Raw genomic sequence first — 16,877 nt, forward strand, 5'->3', positions numbered from 1 at the left:
GTGGTATACCTTATACCCAGGGCCTGTAAACCAAATGCTACTAGTGGACCTACAACACAGATTATGCCACCCACAGCCTTAGCCTTTCAAACCTGACTCAGGCCTGCCACTACAGGACCTGTGGGCGCAGTTTACAGCCACCTCGACTTGGCATTTCCGAATACTTGACAAGTCTTAAACTCCTCTTTTAATACATATCTGTCACTTCTAAGGTAGGGCCTAGGTAACCCTAAGGGCAGGGTGCTGTGCAAGTAAAAGGCAGGACATGTACCTTTTTGTTTTACATGTCCTCGTAGTGACAACCACCCACGTTTCGTTTTCACTACTGCAAGGCCTGCTCCTCTCATAGATTAACATTGGTAATTCCTTAAATACCCTATTTAAGTGTAATTTCTGATTGCAGAGGAGTAGCTGTTCTATGTTTTATACCATTGTATTAGTAATGACAAATCCTCTTTAATGGTAAAGCTGGACCAGTTATTTCTAATCTAGAACTGCCACATTTGCAAAGTAGACACTTCTTTGCTCTTACCTCTCTTGTGTGCCTTACAGCCTGTCTCCAATACATGTCTGGGGTGTGGTGACAGCTACACTTTGTGCATTACCTCTCGACAGCCACAAGTACAGGACACTCAGCTGTATCTGCATACTGATGGGTCTTCCTGGGCAAGAGGGAATGGAGGAGCTGACACGTACACCTGAATAGGTAGTGGCCTGGTCTCACACAAAACAGTGATTTACCTCCCTGCAGATGGGCTGGCAGACATAGCTGGGCTGAAAGGAGACCTGGGCACCACAAAGGCTTTGCTTTGTAGTCACCTCCACTTCAAGGACACATTTGGTTATAAGTATTGGGTCTATGATCCCTTCTCACTAGCTCACTGTGGGGTCCTAAGGAGACGCTGCCAAGATGGGGGGATGCGCTACAGGAGTGACTGCGCCTCTGCTATTTGCTTTGCTGTGTTGGCCTGCTGCCTGCTGAATGTTGGGCACAGGAGGGTCTGCCATTTTGCTACCTGCTTTGCTGTACTGGCTTGCTGCCTCTGACCTGGGTGGTGAGAAGGACTAGGCCTTTTCTCTACAACCTTTTGCAACCTAAGTAACTCCAAGGGCTTGTTGGTTTGCTCCCTGTTCAGGGAATCTCAAAGCCATCAAAGATTTCTTTCACACAAACGACCGCTGCTAATCTCTGCTAATCTGGAGTCTGACTCTGCCCAACTTGCTCTCAACCAGTCCTAGGCCTTTTGGGCATCCACATACATTATCGCAGTGCACCGATCAAAAAGCCCTGTTTCTGCCCGCTCGAACGCAGACTATTGTGTTTGTTAACTTCGCCAAAGCCGCAGCGCTCGAAGGCAGTCAGGCACAACCCGGCGAACGCTGCATGCATCAAGGAAAGACGGGTGCCTGCCTTCTATGACTCCACTCACCACACTGTATCCAGCAAGGGGAGACTCCAGCAATGCGGGTCTTAATCTAGAGGCTGATGGCACCCCTGCAATCCCTTGAGAAAGGTACTGTGAGCTCTGAGACTTACAAGGTTCCTGCTGCCCACCAGCACTCTCACAGGTGGCCCCAAATGCAGTGGGAGGATCAGTCTCCTGCAAACTTACTCTTGCATTTTAACTGTAATAACTTTGGAAGCATTGCTTCACGGTGACCCGGAGAGAAGGTCTGTTCCCGATCCACGGTATGAATTGCTGTCATTTCCCCGGATCCTACTGAAAGCGCGAGACTCTTTCAGCATTGTACATTCTTATTTGTAAATTAAAATGGTTTCATTGGATTCTTATCGTTTTTATCTTGTTTGAAGAGCAAAACAGATACTATTTCCATACCTCATAGTCGAGTCATTTTTGGGGTGTTTTCACTGTGTTACAGTATCAACGTATGCAAAAGTGCTTCACACAATACCTCTTATGTTAAGCCTTTCTGCTCTGTGCCAAGCTACCAGATGGTAAGCACAGGCTAATGTGTGTGACTGACTTGCCCTGACCAAAACTGCAGTCCCCACTTGGACAGGGTGCCTACCTCTGCCAACCAGAACCCTGATTTCTAACATTGGTGATCAGCAGTGAGGATAGGACTTTTGTTGTGCAATACCTGACAGTAATTTGGTGTACACTACTATCCACACAGAGACCAAAACCAAGTTATTTTTTTTCCGATTGGCTTTTTTTGTGAATTCTCTCAAAGATCATGCTCATCTGTAGTAATCGAGTTTGAGCAGGAAGCTTTAAAGACCTACATAGTGAAACAACTAAAACAAATTGCGAAGGATTTTAAAGATCTTTAAAACGCCTGATGAAAAAGGAAGAGCTTCGCAAAGAGCTGAAGCCCAGGATAGAAGCTAGATATGCAGCGGCTATGATCCCAGAGGAGCAGGATGAGATTTTTTCTGAGGAGGAGAATCAGGGACTACTTATGGGACGAGGGGCAAGCTAGCAAGGAAAGCTAGATCCCAAACAGCAGGCAGCAGTGTATCCTCCAAGGGTCTGTCTCCAGGGGGGCTGGAAACAGGAGGAAAGAAAAGAAGCTCAATTTGGAGCTTGTCGAGCTCAAACTGAATCAGGAGCAAGCTTTGGAGGAGAAAAAATTGGCCTTTGAGGAGAGAAAGATGGTATTTGCTCAGGAGCTGAGCTTAAGAGAACTAGACTTGAAAGCCAGGAGGACTGAATCCAGCACAGATGGTGGCAGCATTTCATCAGTGCCCACTGAGAAAAGAGTGCCCATACCTAAGGGTCTGCTGTCTGATTATGGAGTGGGAGATGACATAGACTGCTGGTTTAGAGTTGGGCGTTGAGGTGTTCCATGGCTGGGGGGATGCTGTCATTTGTGGTGGTGCAATGGATGGATTCCTGTATGATTGCAATCTCGCTGCCTGGCTCGTTGATGCGGTCATGGTCGGTTGTGTGACGCACCTTCAATGCAGATCCTTGCAACGCTTGGCAAACCAAGCTTTAAGGTACTCTGTTCAGCGGGTCTAACTGGGTCCTTGTAGCCGGCTCACGCTCTATCGTGGTCGTCCTGAAGTTGTGACTTTGTCCTAGTCTGGCTCAACCAGATATCCACAGTTGGCACTTTATGTCTTTTGGCTCTATTTTCTATGAAACCTTTCAAATGTTATATTTTTGGTTCTGCTAATTGGACTTTTGTCATTTTGGACTTGTTTTATTTATTAAAAATGACTTTTTTTCTGAATATATTGTGGGCTTCTTTTGTGGTGTGTTTTCACTGTATTACTGTTGGAAGTATTGTGCAAATACTTTACACATTGCCTTTGAGTTAAGCCTGGCCGCTCCGTGCCAAGCAATCTGAGGGTTTAGCACAGGTTAATTTAGGGTTTGCTAGTGACTTCATTCTGGCAAGAATTGTGATTGCTGCTTGAGAAGGGTTTCACGCCCTTCAACCAGTAACCCAATTTCTTACAATGTGCAACCAACTAAGCAGGGTGGCATCACTAAATGAAAACAATACTTTGTTGACTCTGAATTTAAGAAAGTTGCCCCATAAATACTTTCTTTGGTTGTTCGCAACCCACTGAGTGTGTTCGTAGCACTGTAAAAACCTGCATGTCAAGAGTTAGGAACAGGAATGAGTGAACTTTAAATAATGAAGTGAGAAGAAATTCACTCATTAATTTGCACAGAAGAGGAGGATTTTGTAACCAAGGGAATCTGAAATAAAACCACACTTGGCTTAAAAAAATCAAGACTTGCATGTTAAAATTGGGATATCCATGAATACAGCAACCTCGATGAGAAGTGTCAGAAGATGCTGTTCATAATAAGTGTGGTATAGTAGCACCATTGACAAGTGCTCCTATTGTCCATTACAAGGATAAAAGACCTGCTGACAAGTGTGTATGCCTTCCCTTCAAAAGTATAGCAATCGGCCATCATTTCCATAATGCATAATTCAGGTTGGAGACTCCTGGATTTTTAAAGACAAAATGACTTTATTTCAGATTTCTCTTAGAAAATTCTCCACTTCAACGAAAGCCAATGGGGAAATACATTTCCCTGGTTTTTTATAAACCTCTCTCTTCTCTGTTCCCAACCATAGTACAGAAACAGCATTCATTGCCGCTACACACAACATCTGCATGATCCTTCACGGAGGAGATACAACAGCCCTCATTCTACCGGACCTCTTTGCAGCATTTGACATGGTCTCACACACCATCATTATCAGGCACCTGATACCTAACTCCTCAGAAGCCAGCAAACTCAACTGCGGAGAGACTCAAGGTTTATCCATTTATGCCACCCTCTTCACTGCATAAACAATTCCTCTGGCCAACATAATTCACATAAACAACATTACCATCCTCTCCTAGGCTGACGACACACAACTCATACTCTCCGTCTTGGAAAAGACCCTCAACGCAAGAAACAAGTTCATCCCTTGCATGACTGAAGTCGCTAACTGGATGAAATACAGAAGAAATCTCCCACACGACCTACAATACTTTCACTACGGCTTGAAAATGGGCTACCTTTTCTATATAGATCAAAACAAGCTACAGTATTTGTTATTGACATTTTATTCAAAATATATTTGTTTTAAATAATAAAGGCATTATATTTTTACTTCATGATGAACTTTTTATACAATTTTAAACATTTGTTTTAGTGAGAAAATACATATATTATTAAAACATGACAGACATAAGAGCAGTACTCATTATTTGAAATACAATGCATGTAAGTGAACTTTCAATAACGTAGAAAAACCTTTTCATATCCCCATCAAGAGAAACAAGCATTTGCAATGCAATAGGTCTCGCATTATTAAAGTTTGAGCTATTGGCATCGCTAAATAATGCAACACCAATAGCTCAAACTTTAATAATGCGAGACCTATTGCATGTACAGAAAATATTAAAGGTTGATATCACTGATTCTCACTGGTGCTTTAGGAGGCCAGGTATGCAGTGTCTAATAAGTGAGATATAAGTCTGTTTGGCATAGGTTTGGTCTCCCGTCACCATCGCTCCCACAGGATCTGCCATTGGTCGCGGTATGCAGTAGTTAGGCTGAACTTTGATTTAAGGTTCTGTGATCTGCAGTTCACATCCTTAGGGAAGCCAATCATAGTCAAACAGCTGTCCTCAGCTGGACAGGTGGAGCTGTGGATGGGCCTTGGGGAGTGAGTGTGCTGGCATGCCACTCCTGTGGGAATAGGTCTCTCTGCAGTACATAGGTTGTTTGGGACGGTGCCTATCCCCGGAAGATCACTACACACATTTTATTACTTATATCTCTCTCCACAGTATAAGGGTTATCAGGATCTGCGCATCCCCCTCCCTAGACAAACCACACAGGAGTGGGTAGAATAACAATCACAAGTTACAGAGTGGAACCAACCGCCCGCATAGGCCTCATCATGTTGTCACGCGGTCACACATCCCAAGAAAGTTTCCAAAACGTACCAATGTGGCCGTTGGGGGAGCAGATTTCCATCTCTCCCAGCCTAAGTTATGGCAAGTTTAGATCTACAGAATGCTGATCTTGAAATTTGAGGTAATCTGTTGTTGTCACGTGTGACACCTTCAGCCAATCTTGTTGTGTTGGCCCAGGCCTTGTGCATTTTTGGAAACGTACGGCCTGACCTAGTACAGGAAAAGTGAGATTAGAAGTTAGAATGTAATATGTGTCTGGCTAAAAGTCCAGGACAGGCTTAAAGTGTCACCTTTGTTACAGATGCAAGTGTCAGCCAGCGGTGTTTTGAGGATGCCAGGGCACTTCATGACAACTTCAAAAATATCTCCCCTGCCCTCCCCTCGTCCCGATTGTGTAATAAAAGGTCGTAATCACTGATTTTAAGTGCGCCCGTGCACAGCTTGCCCCGACACCTGTTGCACCAATTACAGCCACACCTTCGGGGCAGTTTTGCTTTCGTATTGGACTGCTAACATCCTCCTCCGCTCCCATTGGTGATTCGCCCAATCATTGGCACATTTTTCAAGAGAAGTTGATTCAAAGCTCTTGGCTGAAAAGCCAGCTTGCAACAGCATGCGCGCGACATGACTATTCCAGCAGGAAGGGGGCCCTCGAGAGGTGTGTATGTGGCCGTGTGATGTAGATGGATGCACTTGTAGAGCACTGCACTCATAGAAGTTATGTTCCGCTCGCCCTGCCATCCAGCTTTGCCTTGTTAATCATCCCTCTGCGCCAAGCCAGCGCTCCGCAATCAGCGCACTCAATCAACGTTATGAAACTTTTACATGTGGTCGCGCTTTCCTGTTGTTTTGAGAGGACGACGTACTCCGCCTCTTATAAGATCACCGTGCTCGTCTAATTAAGGTTTGGAGTGCATTATCACTCCATAAAGCCTTTGTTTGCAGTTTGAACGTTCGGAGACAAGCATTGAGCGGGGGCAGAAAACAAAACCAGTGGTGCACGCGCACCACAGAAGAGCGGGAGCGAGGGAGCGCGGCAGCGAGGCGAACGTGTGCTGCTGCGCGTGCTAGACACGGACAGGAATGGGCGGAGCAAAGGCGGGACATGCGCCCGCCTTTGCCCAATTGCGTGCCTTTTTTTTTTTTTAAACCGCGAAAACCAATGGCTACCGGCAAAAGCAAAACCACACGCACGAGCGTGTGGTCAGCTTTCAAAACCCCGTTTTTCACCTACTAAATGTCTCGCTGGCTCAATGTATTCCCGGCTGGCGGAAACACCATGGATAGCTGAAAAGGATTTATACCATGTGTTTTATTAGCACGTCCATTTAAGCTGGGAAGTGAATGAAGGTTTGAATGTGTTCATGTATGTCTGGTTCTGGTGAGGATGATATGGAATGAGAGGTGTGGTGTTATTTGACAATTCCTTTTTTTCTCTTGATGGGGATACGAAAAGTTTTTTTCAACGTTATTGAAAGTTCACTTACATGCATTGTATTTCAAATAATGAGGAGTACTGCTCTTATGTCTGTCATGTTTTAATAATATATGGATCTTCTCACTAAAAAAAGATGTTTAAAATTGTATACAAAAAGTTCATCATGAAGTAAAAATATAATGCCTTTATTATTTAAAATATATATATTTTGAATAAAATGTAAATAAGAAATACTGTAGCATGTTTTGATCTATATAAAAAATGGTAGCCGATAAGAGCTTTTTCAAGCCGTAGTGAAAGTATTGTAGGTCGTGTGGGAGATTTCTTCTGTATATCATTGTTGTCTTTCCCCTTCCTCCCAGACCTCTAAAGTATCCATAGGGGGTACCACTCCATAGTAGAAGCTAATTGGATGAAAGCCAACTGTCTCAAGCTCAACAAGTACACCTCATCATGGGACTACAGCAGGTGGCCGGTCAAACTCGGACCCACACCCAGCACCAATGCCAGGGATCTCGGAATAATTATCAGCAGCAAACTGAACGTGACCGCTCAAGTCAACACCATCAATTCCACACCCTGAAGATGCTGAGGAAGGTCTTCCAATGGCTCCCAAGCAACACTAGAAAAACTGTCACTCACGCCCTAGTCAAACACAATTTGGACTACCGAAAAACCCGCTACAGCTGGATCACCATGCAACTCACTAGAAGACTACAAACCATCCAGAACTTGCCAGCCAAACACTGGCTCCCAATCCACAAATGTGCATATGCCCAACACCTTACACACACATTCTGTGCATTACACAACTTAGGCACCAACCAGCCGCATCTCTAGGTGGTTGATTTCCACCATCCAACCAGAAAATCTCTGTTCCGCAGGACTCCTACTCTGACACATCCCACACATACACAGAACCAGATCAGGAGGGCGGTCTCTTATATTGCTTCTAAGGCGTAGAAGACCTCCCACTCCATATCAGAGCCTACTCCTCTATTCCTAAATTCTGCAAGAAGCTGAAATCCTGGCTTTTCAATTAACCAGCTTACCATAGACAGGGTTAGGCACACACACCTGCTCATGTACAGGATAGGGTGACCAGGTTTGAGAAGTAAAAACCGGGACAGGTCAGACATAAAAGTAGGACTAAAGTCTTTAGTCTAACTTTTATATCTGGGCAGTCCTGTGTTTTGCAGTTTTGTAAATTTCTGCACATACACACACGGCTTATAAATGTATGTGCGTTTATATATATGTGTGTGTATGTGCTTATATATAGCTCTATGGCAGGACCCCTCAACACTGAGCTCCCCCTGCTCCCCCTCCCCACTTTGTCTCTGCTGGGAGCAGGCTGTTGTCCCCTCCTGTGCTGCCTAACAGAAAGAGATACATTACTTAAGTTAAAACAGTTCAATCTTCAGATGCATCTGTGAACGGAGTGTATATCTGCTTTAAAGAATTACCCGACCCTTGTCCCAAAAACCGGGACATTTATCTAAAATTAAGAAAAGTGTTGCGACACAGGGACAGTCCTCTTAAAACCGGAACTGTACAGGAAAATCCGGGCCGGCGGGTCACCCTAGTACAGGATACCCTTGCGGGTGATGCAAGTAGCATGCAACCAAGCTGTGGATGGACTTTCCTCCCTCCATGTCCCTTCCACTCAAAATGTACCACTTGCACCATGAAGTGTTGGTAATGTCTATTACTAGGATAACAACCCAAAGGGGAACTGTTCTTAATGCAAGTGTGATCATTTGAGATATCCCAGCTCTAATGGAGTAAATCTCACATAGGCAGCTTATTAGCTGACTTACTGTAGTAATCTAGTACTTTAACATGTTAGAACCTATTATCAGAGTGTCTCTACATCACATAGAATGTATATAAATAATGGAACTATAGAATGTACAGGCATTCTGCTACTGAGCCTGAGAAGAGATACCAGCACCCTTTTACCTCTTATACTTTTAAACTAATAAACAAGATTACAATTAAAGCTTAGTCTTTGCAGCATCACTACAATTTACCCTGTTATCCTCACTCCATTGCGGATGTGCTACCTCCCCACTCTTTTAATGTTAATGGCTTTATGCTAAAGGTGTGTATCCTCTTGTGGCGTAATGACCAGAGCTGTCGACTTAAGAGCTGAGGAAGCAGGTTCGACTCTTGGTGTCGGCTTACATCCTGTTATTTTTGGGAAATCATTTAACCTCCACGTGCCTACCAAAAACGAAGGTGCATGTAACTGGTGCTCGTGTAAAGCGCTCCAAAATCTTCAGGTTGAGTTTCTGCTACATAAAAACTGCAAGAGAAAAAAAATGATAGACTAATGTGCTACACTGAATAACTGATGCTTGGGACCATTCTCGCCTCGACAAACAGTTGGCATTTGTAATATATATACATTTTAAGTGCAGTTTTAGAAAGCATTGCAGTAAGGCACTGTTCTTTATTTGACCCATTTAATAACTATGTTATTACAGACTGACCGATTAGGAGGCAGCACAGGAAAGAAAACAGCTCAACTCTGTGACGTAGAGACGCTCAAACCACGAGCCCTGTGAAACCAAAATGCAACCCGGAAAACATCGAAGAAGGACTAGAACCTAGGGTGGTCTCTGCAAAGCCAGTCTCGACGGCCGTTGGTGTTTAAAAGGAGGCACGAGTATTCTCTAGACTTAAAACAGAGGTGAATCAAATAGATGTTTTAAAAAATATTACAATACTCTTTTGATTCAGGAAATATGATCAGGAAAACTGCAAAATAGTACGATCCAGTCATGCGCTATTCAGTTCTCAAAATATTGTTATGCACCTGTTTTCAAAATGAGAGCCTTTGAAACAGGATCTATAATCTAGCTTTAGCGACAGCGCCTTCCGCTTTTAATTTTAACAGCGTATATAATATAAAGCTTACGTTTCAAACATGTCCGAAGGACATTACCAACAAGACGGCGCAACCTTGAGGGAAGGTTCTCGTTTGTTTCTACGACCTGTTAACTGTTTCATACTTGTGTCGAATCTGTGAATAAAATCTACACGACGATTGTATTTGTGAGCCTATATGGACATCTACTGCTCAAACAAGATAACAACTTGCTTCCTTATGCAGCAGCGTTTTTTTCCAGGAACAGGATATGATTTTTTTTTTAGCATATCAGGTTGTTTGTCGCTCACACTATCCAGGGCCGGCTTTAGTGCTGGTGGCGCCCTGTGCGACAATGTTTGTTGGCGCCCCCCTCAATGACCACCTCCACCATGGATTCGCTCACTAGCACCCTTTAACAGTGACCAAGTCTCCATAACCACACTCTCTCAGATGCATTGAATTAGTTATATAGCGCCACTCATACCAGTCTAGGGTGTCCGAGCACTTTGCATCACACAAACATTACACAGAGACAATCAATCATACGTGTGTAAATCAGTGTATAGGAAATGTTACATGAGCCAAAGGACTAAAAGTGTAGGAGTCACATGTAGGCAGTATAGTTTAAGAGTGCTTGGTGTGGAGAAGCACTAACTCGGAGTCGAAAAAGAAACAGCATAGTTGGGAGTTTTCTTTAATAATAAGAATCGATTTCTATCCAAATTGACCCTTTTTGCAACATTAATCAATGTTCTAATAATGTATACTTTGCAGTGTGTATGCAGTTCCAGGATGAAAGGTAATAACTCACTATTCTATATTAGGACTTGAAGTTATAAATTGCAAGTAACAAAAAAGATGTCTCTTTTGAAAGCAGTAACCTGCTGATCTGTTTACATCATACGCACACTGTAATCTACTTGATACACGTGCTTTGCAGCAGGCATATTAACCCTCTGCACTAACTTCACCGAAGTCAAAACCTCAACTATACAAAATGCTGATTTCTCTCCAGGAAGATAATTAATCACAGGAGTTATCTTGACATTTATGTGAAGACTGGTAATTGCGGGGGAAAGAAACGCTGCAGCAGGTGCTTCAAAACCATAATAAACTTTCAAACACGGCGCCCCCCGGAAGCCAGCACCCGTTGCGGTGGCACCGGTCGCACCACCCTAAAGCAGGCCCTGAGACTATAACAGCAACAAAGCCCTTAAGTTGTCATGTACCAGGAAAGAAATACTAATTAGGTTTCGCCTGCACTACGCTTAACTTGAGAATTATTTTGTGTTTAAAAAAAGAAGCTTAGAAAGGGCTTACAGCCCGCCCTTACTTTCTTTCCCTTTTGTTCTGTTTGTCACTCTGTTTTCCTTGTTTTCTGTTGTTACAGCCAGGGCACAAGTCCTATAAAACATAAGTGGGGGGACTGACCAAGTTGCTGTCACTCTGTTTTCCTTGTTTTCTGTTGTGACCTCACGACACGTGAGATCTCACATGGCATCACAGGAAGTGGCCTCACTGGAAGACTCTGCATTAGGAAGTGTAGCGCTATAAAAGAAATAAAATAGCGCTATTTATATTGTTATTTGTGTAAATACTGGGACAGACCATCCCCTCTGACATTCTTACAGTGCGTGCACTTATATAAAGGGACTGAAAAAAGTAAAAAGCATGCATCTCTTAAATACCTGTGAAGAGATAACATTGTTTCCTCTCCTGTGCATTTGTATTCAAGTGAGAGGTTCCAGGCTGCCTACTGTCTGATAATCGATCAACAGGAGGCCTGATGGCCCCTTAACTTCTTCCTTTATCTTTGGCACAGCTTAAGGTGTAAAAAAAAGCCCCCTAACTGCCTGCACGTTGCTGCTGAGAATGAAAAGCAGACAACGTGCTGGAGCTACTGAATGTGTCCTGGTGTCTGAAAATGACACTGGGACAAGTTCAGCATATTTCTGTTGGGCCCAACTTCTTGGCAGGGGGGACGGCGTCCACCCTGTGAAAATAGTGGGTAGACGCCGTGTCCCCATGTGTACCCCTGACTCATTCCCTGGTTGCAGCATGCTATTTCTTGCTGCTAACTGTTCTATTGAGGTGTCATTAGTTATAGGATATATTTGGCGCCTGTAAATTTGCATCTGTAGGAAAACAGCGATTCCAGCGGTGCTAGAGGCGAGGGAAACACCCTGGACCCTCTAATATTCTGACCCAGAGGTCTTTAACAAAGTATTTCTTATCCTCTGCACAGTCACATATTTAGTACAAAATTAACATGTGTTCGTTATACAACAGTAAAGAGAATACGGCGGACTCCACCGATTTTGAACAGCGTACTCGCTTTAAGGATGAAATAGAAGGATCACATACAGCGTCTCATGCCAAACTTTATCTCATTCGGGTAAAACGCCAATCAATGTTACAGGGATTATATAGAAAACTGATTCACTCAAAACTAGGCATCTTTTTACATTAGAACAGCCGGGTCGGAAGTAGAACCGGCAGAGAGGATAAGAGTGATAAGAGGATAGAGAGCCTGACAGCCCTGAAGAAGTCGTGGGATCTTCCCATATAGACGGAACACGTGATGGCTGGGCATTTCGGATTAAAGACAAAGAAAAGATTATAACAAACTACTCTCTTTACTGTTGTATAACGAAAGCATGTTAATTCTGTATTAGATATGTGCTTGTGCAGAGGATAAGAATTACTTTATTTCTTGCTGTGTTCCTCTTTCTCGTTGTGCGTTTTCTCATCAGTGGAGCTTGTACCAAGAACTCCCTCTGAACTTTTACTCCGCCTTTTATGCCGCTACTTTTTTTGTGCTTAAGCATGTTTGACGATTGCATGTTATATGTGTAGCTCTGCTTTTTATGTTTTAGTCTTAAGCAGGCATGTTTATTGATTTTGTCAGTGTTTGAGTACGATCCTGAAGCGAATGTGTTTACTTCTGTAGAATGTGTGATTTTTCCTTCATGTTCTGCTGCCAGCCCACCAAAAATCACATTTTATATCATAAACGCCAATGTAACAGTGCTTGGCACCAGAGTAGCCCCTAACTCACACTTCTGATAAGAGCCATCCCGATGGTTCTTACGTCACTACCATAGGCCTATGACATGGACTTTGCGCAGACTCAAAGATTACCTTTCTCGATCTCTTGAGTGCCTCATAATGCCTCTACGGTCAGGGGATCTTTAGGAAGAACAGCTGTGTACTGCTGATGGCTTTGTCACCGGGGCTTGTTTTCATTATGAACAAACACATCTGCAGGCCCACACATGCATGCCTGCGTCCGTGCTTTACATATCTAAGCACTGGCGTTATGCTGCTTTGAAAGTACATGTAGCGTTAAAATATTTGAGATTGGTTATGTTTTAGTCTAAAGCAGGCATGTTTATTGATTTCAGCAGCGTTTAAGTGCATGTGTATACTTCTGTAGAATGTGTGATTTTTCTTTCATGTTCTGCTGCCACCCTCTTATGCTTGTTCAGGCACCCACTGCTGCCACTCCCTTGACACAAAAAAATCACATTTTATATCATAAACTCCAATGTAACGGCGCTCAAGACCACAGCAGCCCCTGACTCACACACTAGTGAGGTGGGCTATCCCAATTATTGCTTTATTTTACTACTAAACAAGCAGTCACAAGTGCAGTTACCTTATATGCACTAGGGCCATGATTTGAATGGTGCAGCGGCACAGGGGCCAAAGGCTCTAGGATCCCACTGAACACCTATTATTGCTATATTTCTCTATTAAACAAGCAGTCATAAGTACTGGCACTAAGGTCATGATTTGAATTGTGCAGCAGGTTCAAATGTACAGGGGCCAAAAGGTCTAGGAAATCCACTGAACACCGATTATTGCTATATTTTAATACTAAACAAGCAATCACAAGTGCAGTTGCCTTGCAGGCACTAGGGTCAGGATTTGAATGGTGGAGCAGGTGCAGTGGCACAGGGGCCAAAATGTCTAGGAATCCCGCTTTACACTGATTATTGCTATATTTTCCCATCAAACAATCAGTCACAAGTGCAGTTGCCTTGCAGACACTAGGGTCATGATTTGAATGGTGCAGCTGGTGCAGTGGTACAAGGGCCAAAAGGTCTACGAAACCCACTGAACACCACTTTTTTATGACACTGAGTAGATGACATGATTTGGCCAGAATCACAGGATGTTGAGCGGATGCCAAGACTTAAACCCGGTTTCCCAAGTCGTCAGCTCTTTCTGTTATTTCAGATCTTTATTATAGTCATCTGCAACATGTGTAAAAAAGAATGACAAAGACAATAGATTTTGCATTGGCGAAACCTATTGGATTTGCCAATGCTTGTTTTCTGTGTAGACGGCTACTCGTAATTCAGCATTTAAAATGTGGCGTAACGGCCAGAGCTGCCGACTTTGGAGCAAGGAAACTAGGTTCGAGTGCCGGCGTCGGTTTAACATACCGTGATTCTAATCAAATCACTTAGGGCCAGATGTAGGTGGCCAAATAGCGAGCGCTAGTGCTGAAATTCGCAGAATTTCAGTGTTAGTGCTCGCTATTTGGCAGCGAGCAATGTAGGTAAGTTGAAATCTACTAGCAAAATAAGGAATCGCAAAATTGCGATTCTTATTTCGCAAATTGCGGGAGCAATTCCTATTCATTCCTTTGGGCCTCTTGGCGCATAGGAATGAATGGGAAGGTATTCCTTAATTGCGAATCGCAATTTTCGATTCACAATTAAGGAATATTAAGGAATCGCAAAAAATATTGCGATTCCTACCTACATGGCATTTTGCGATTCCTTAATAGCGATTCTCTAAAAATCGCTATTAAGTAATCGGTAGTTACGACAATGGTGAGTTGCCTTCTGTTTATTTAGAAGTGTTTCCTTTTCACATTTTCAATCACGTGTGTGGTTTTTTATCACGTGTGTGGTGTTTGAGGGAGTTATAATGGTAGAAAATAATAATTAAACTGACATTAATGTTTGTCTTTTTCAGACATTGGACCGGACTGCAGCTGGTACCATTGTCGTAACTACCATAACAACTAAGTATGGTTTTAAACACTATTATTTTTCACTAACCTTTAGCAGAGTGACATCGCTTTAGGTCCTGATGAATGCCGCAAACGTTTTAGTCATCTGGCAGAAACATGTTGACCATTGACGAATAGGAAATGTTTTCGGTCCTATATATCACTAGCTTTTTTAATCCTAGTCTATGGGGACACGCATCAAATTTAGTTTAGTCACCCAGGAGCTTTTTTTAACACACATGTTCCTGTTTTTTTGCACTCTGACCCTCACCCCAATCGCCTAAATTGGGTACATTATAAAACACCTCACGCTCCTCTCCATAGGGAGAGTTGTAGCCCAAACTCTATACCTTGCGGTTACAGTGTGCAAGAGGGGACCCAATGATGAAGCATGTCACCCTTGGGTGAGTGAGGGTTCTCGTCTTTAAGACAAAGACTCCCCCATTTTTTCCCCTTACACAAGGATAATTTTGGTTTTGTTTGAACCAGCGTCCCATTACTTTGTGTGAATTTCATATTCTGGAGTAGAGATGTGGATGCTGATACTCTTCTCCTATTGTCATAACCCCCTAGTGCGAATTACATGAAGTACAGCAGTTGCTGTGGTTTTTTTTATGATTGATTTTTATGATTGGATTTGATTGGGTCTCCTTCCAGCTGCACTTCCCATTTACGTCACCTTAAGTAATATAGGCACTACTACTATATAATCGTGATTCCCTCAGTTTGCTCGCATTGACATGACGAAGTATACAGGACTGGCTTTTGATGAAGATACAGTACAAGCAATACTAGATACACCAAGTATTCTTGATACACATATTTCCCAAACACTTTCCAATTCAGAAGATTGGACGAAGCTTAGTAAAACCAAAAAGCAGCATGTAAGAACCATCTTACATGCTGCTATTTTAACTGAATACCATAGAGGTAATATAGCTCCACCAGGTCTCATAGTATCTAATGCGTCTAGACTCTTCTTGGATAATAAGATCTTTGTTACCAATTGGTCTAAAATAGCTTGGCGCTGTACTAGAGATTGGTTGGTTTTAATAATAACTACCGCCAAAGAAAAAGCAGATCTACTATTAGTAGAAATCCAATCTCTAGAAACACAGTTGACAACTGGAATACAGATTGCCGCCTATAAAAAGAAATTAGATGAAATATCTAAGAATTTGAATGAAGTTAAAGACGACCTGGTCAAATATAAAATTGGCAAACTAAAGAAAGATCTAGACAGATTTATTTTGGATAAGTTTTACCCTTATACCACAGATGGATATCAGGCAAGTCTAAATAAGAAGACCAATAAGAAAGGCTCTCGTGGTTGGCGCAGAGATACTGACAAGTGGACCTCTAACTCGGATGAGTGGAGTGGTTCCAACGATTCGGATACAGAACAAATTACCCACCGTCAACCTAGGAGAGGTAGAGGGAGGGGTAAAGGGATAACGTACTCCTTTAATCAACAAGCGCCCTGGTGGCCCCCTAAACCATAGGCTTTTCCACCGCCTCCTTACAATCCATGTCCAACCTATAGGGGCCCACCCTATCAGCCTTTTTTGGGACAGGACAGAGGACGAAGAGGGCGAAGGAGAGGCAACAGAGTCCAGACAACAGAGACCCCACATGTGAACTGGGACCCAGCATAGGAACAGAGGATCATGAGGAGCATGACAGCGTCCACAAGGGACCTAACAATTTGATTGTAAATCTGAACACTAAAATCCTCACAGAAATGGAGGAACGTGTTTTGTCAAAGGGATTAGGTTTTGTACCTACTAAATATGGAGATGACTTTATGACACATAAAGAACTTTCAGAATTTTTCCGCAAAATAAGTCTTTGCTTCTTTTTTAGCAACATTGACAAGGAGTCACCTTCCCCCAGTCTTAACACAGGGCTCAGAAATAAATCTACTTTTGTGCCCTCATCACAACAAGTTCCATCAGAAGTCTAGACATTTGAGAAGGCTGTTTTTAAAGACTATGAGTCTAATCTCAGCCATACTAAAAGAGTATTTTGCAATCTTTCCAACGTAGAAAGACGCTGTGTCTCTACACTGGGTAATGATCCACTTATTACCATCAAACCAGCAGATAAAGGGGGACCCACGGTGATCCTTGACACT

The 16,877-nt window shown here is 43.0% G+C and overlaps 1 protein-coding gene across 1 annotated transcript in view; it reads right to left on the reverse strand.

The window, feature by feature from the left end:
- Positions 1-9,451, reverse strand: part of TRMT2B (tRNA methyltransferase 2B) — a 152,302-nt gene extending 142,851 nt beyond the window's left edge. The window contains exon 1 of the mRNA XM_085607724.1: positions 9,338-9,451. The gene's annotated coding sequence lies outside the window, so the exon portion shown is untranslated. The remainder of the gene's footprint in view (positions 1-9,337) is intronic.
- Positions 9,452-16,877: the final 7,426 nt, after the last annotated feature.

The sequence above is a fragment of the Triturus cristatus genome, chromosome 5_2 (genome assembly GCF_964204655.1).
Source record: "Triturus cristatus chromosome 5_2, aTriCri1.1, whole genome shotgun sequence".
In the NCBI taxonomy this organism is placed as follows: Eukaryota; Metazoa; Chordata; class Amphibia; order Caudata; family Salamandridae; genus Triturus; species Triturus cristatus.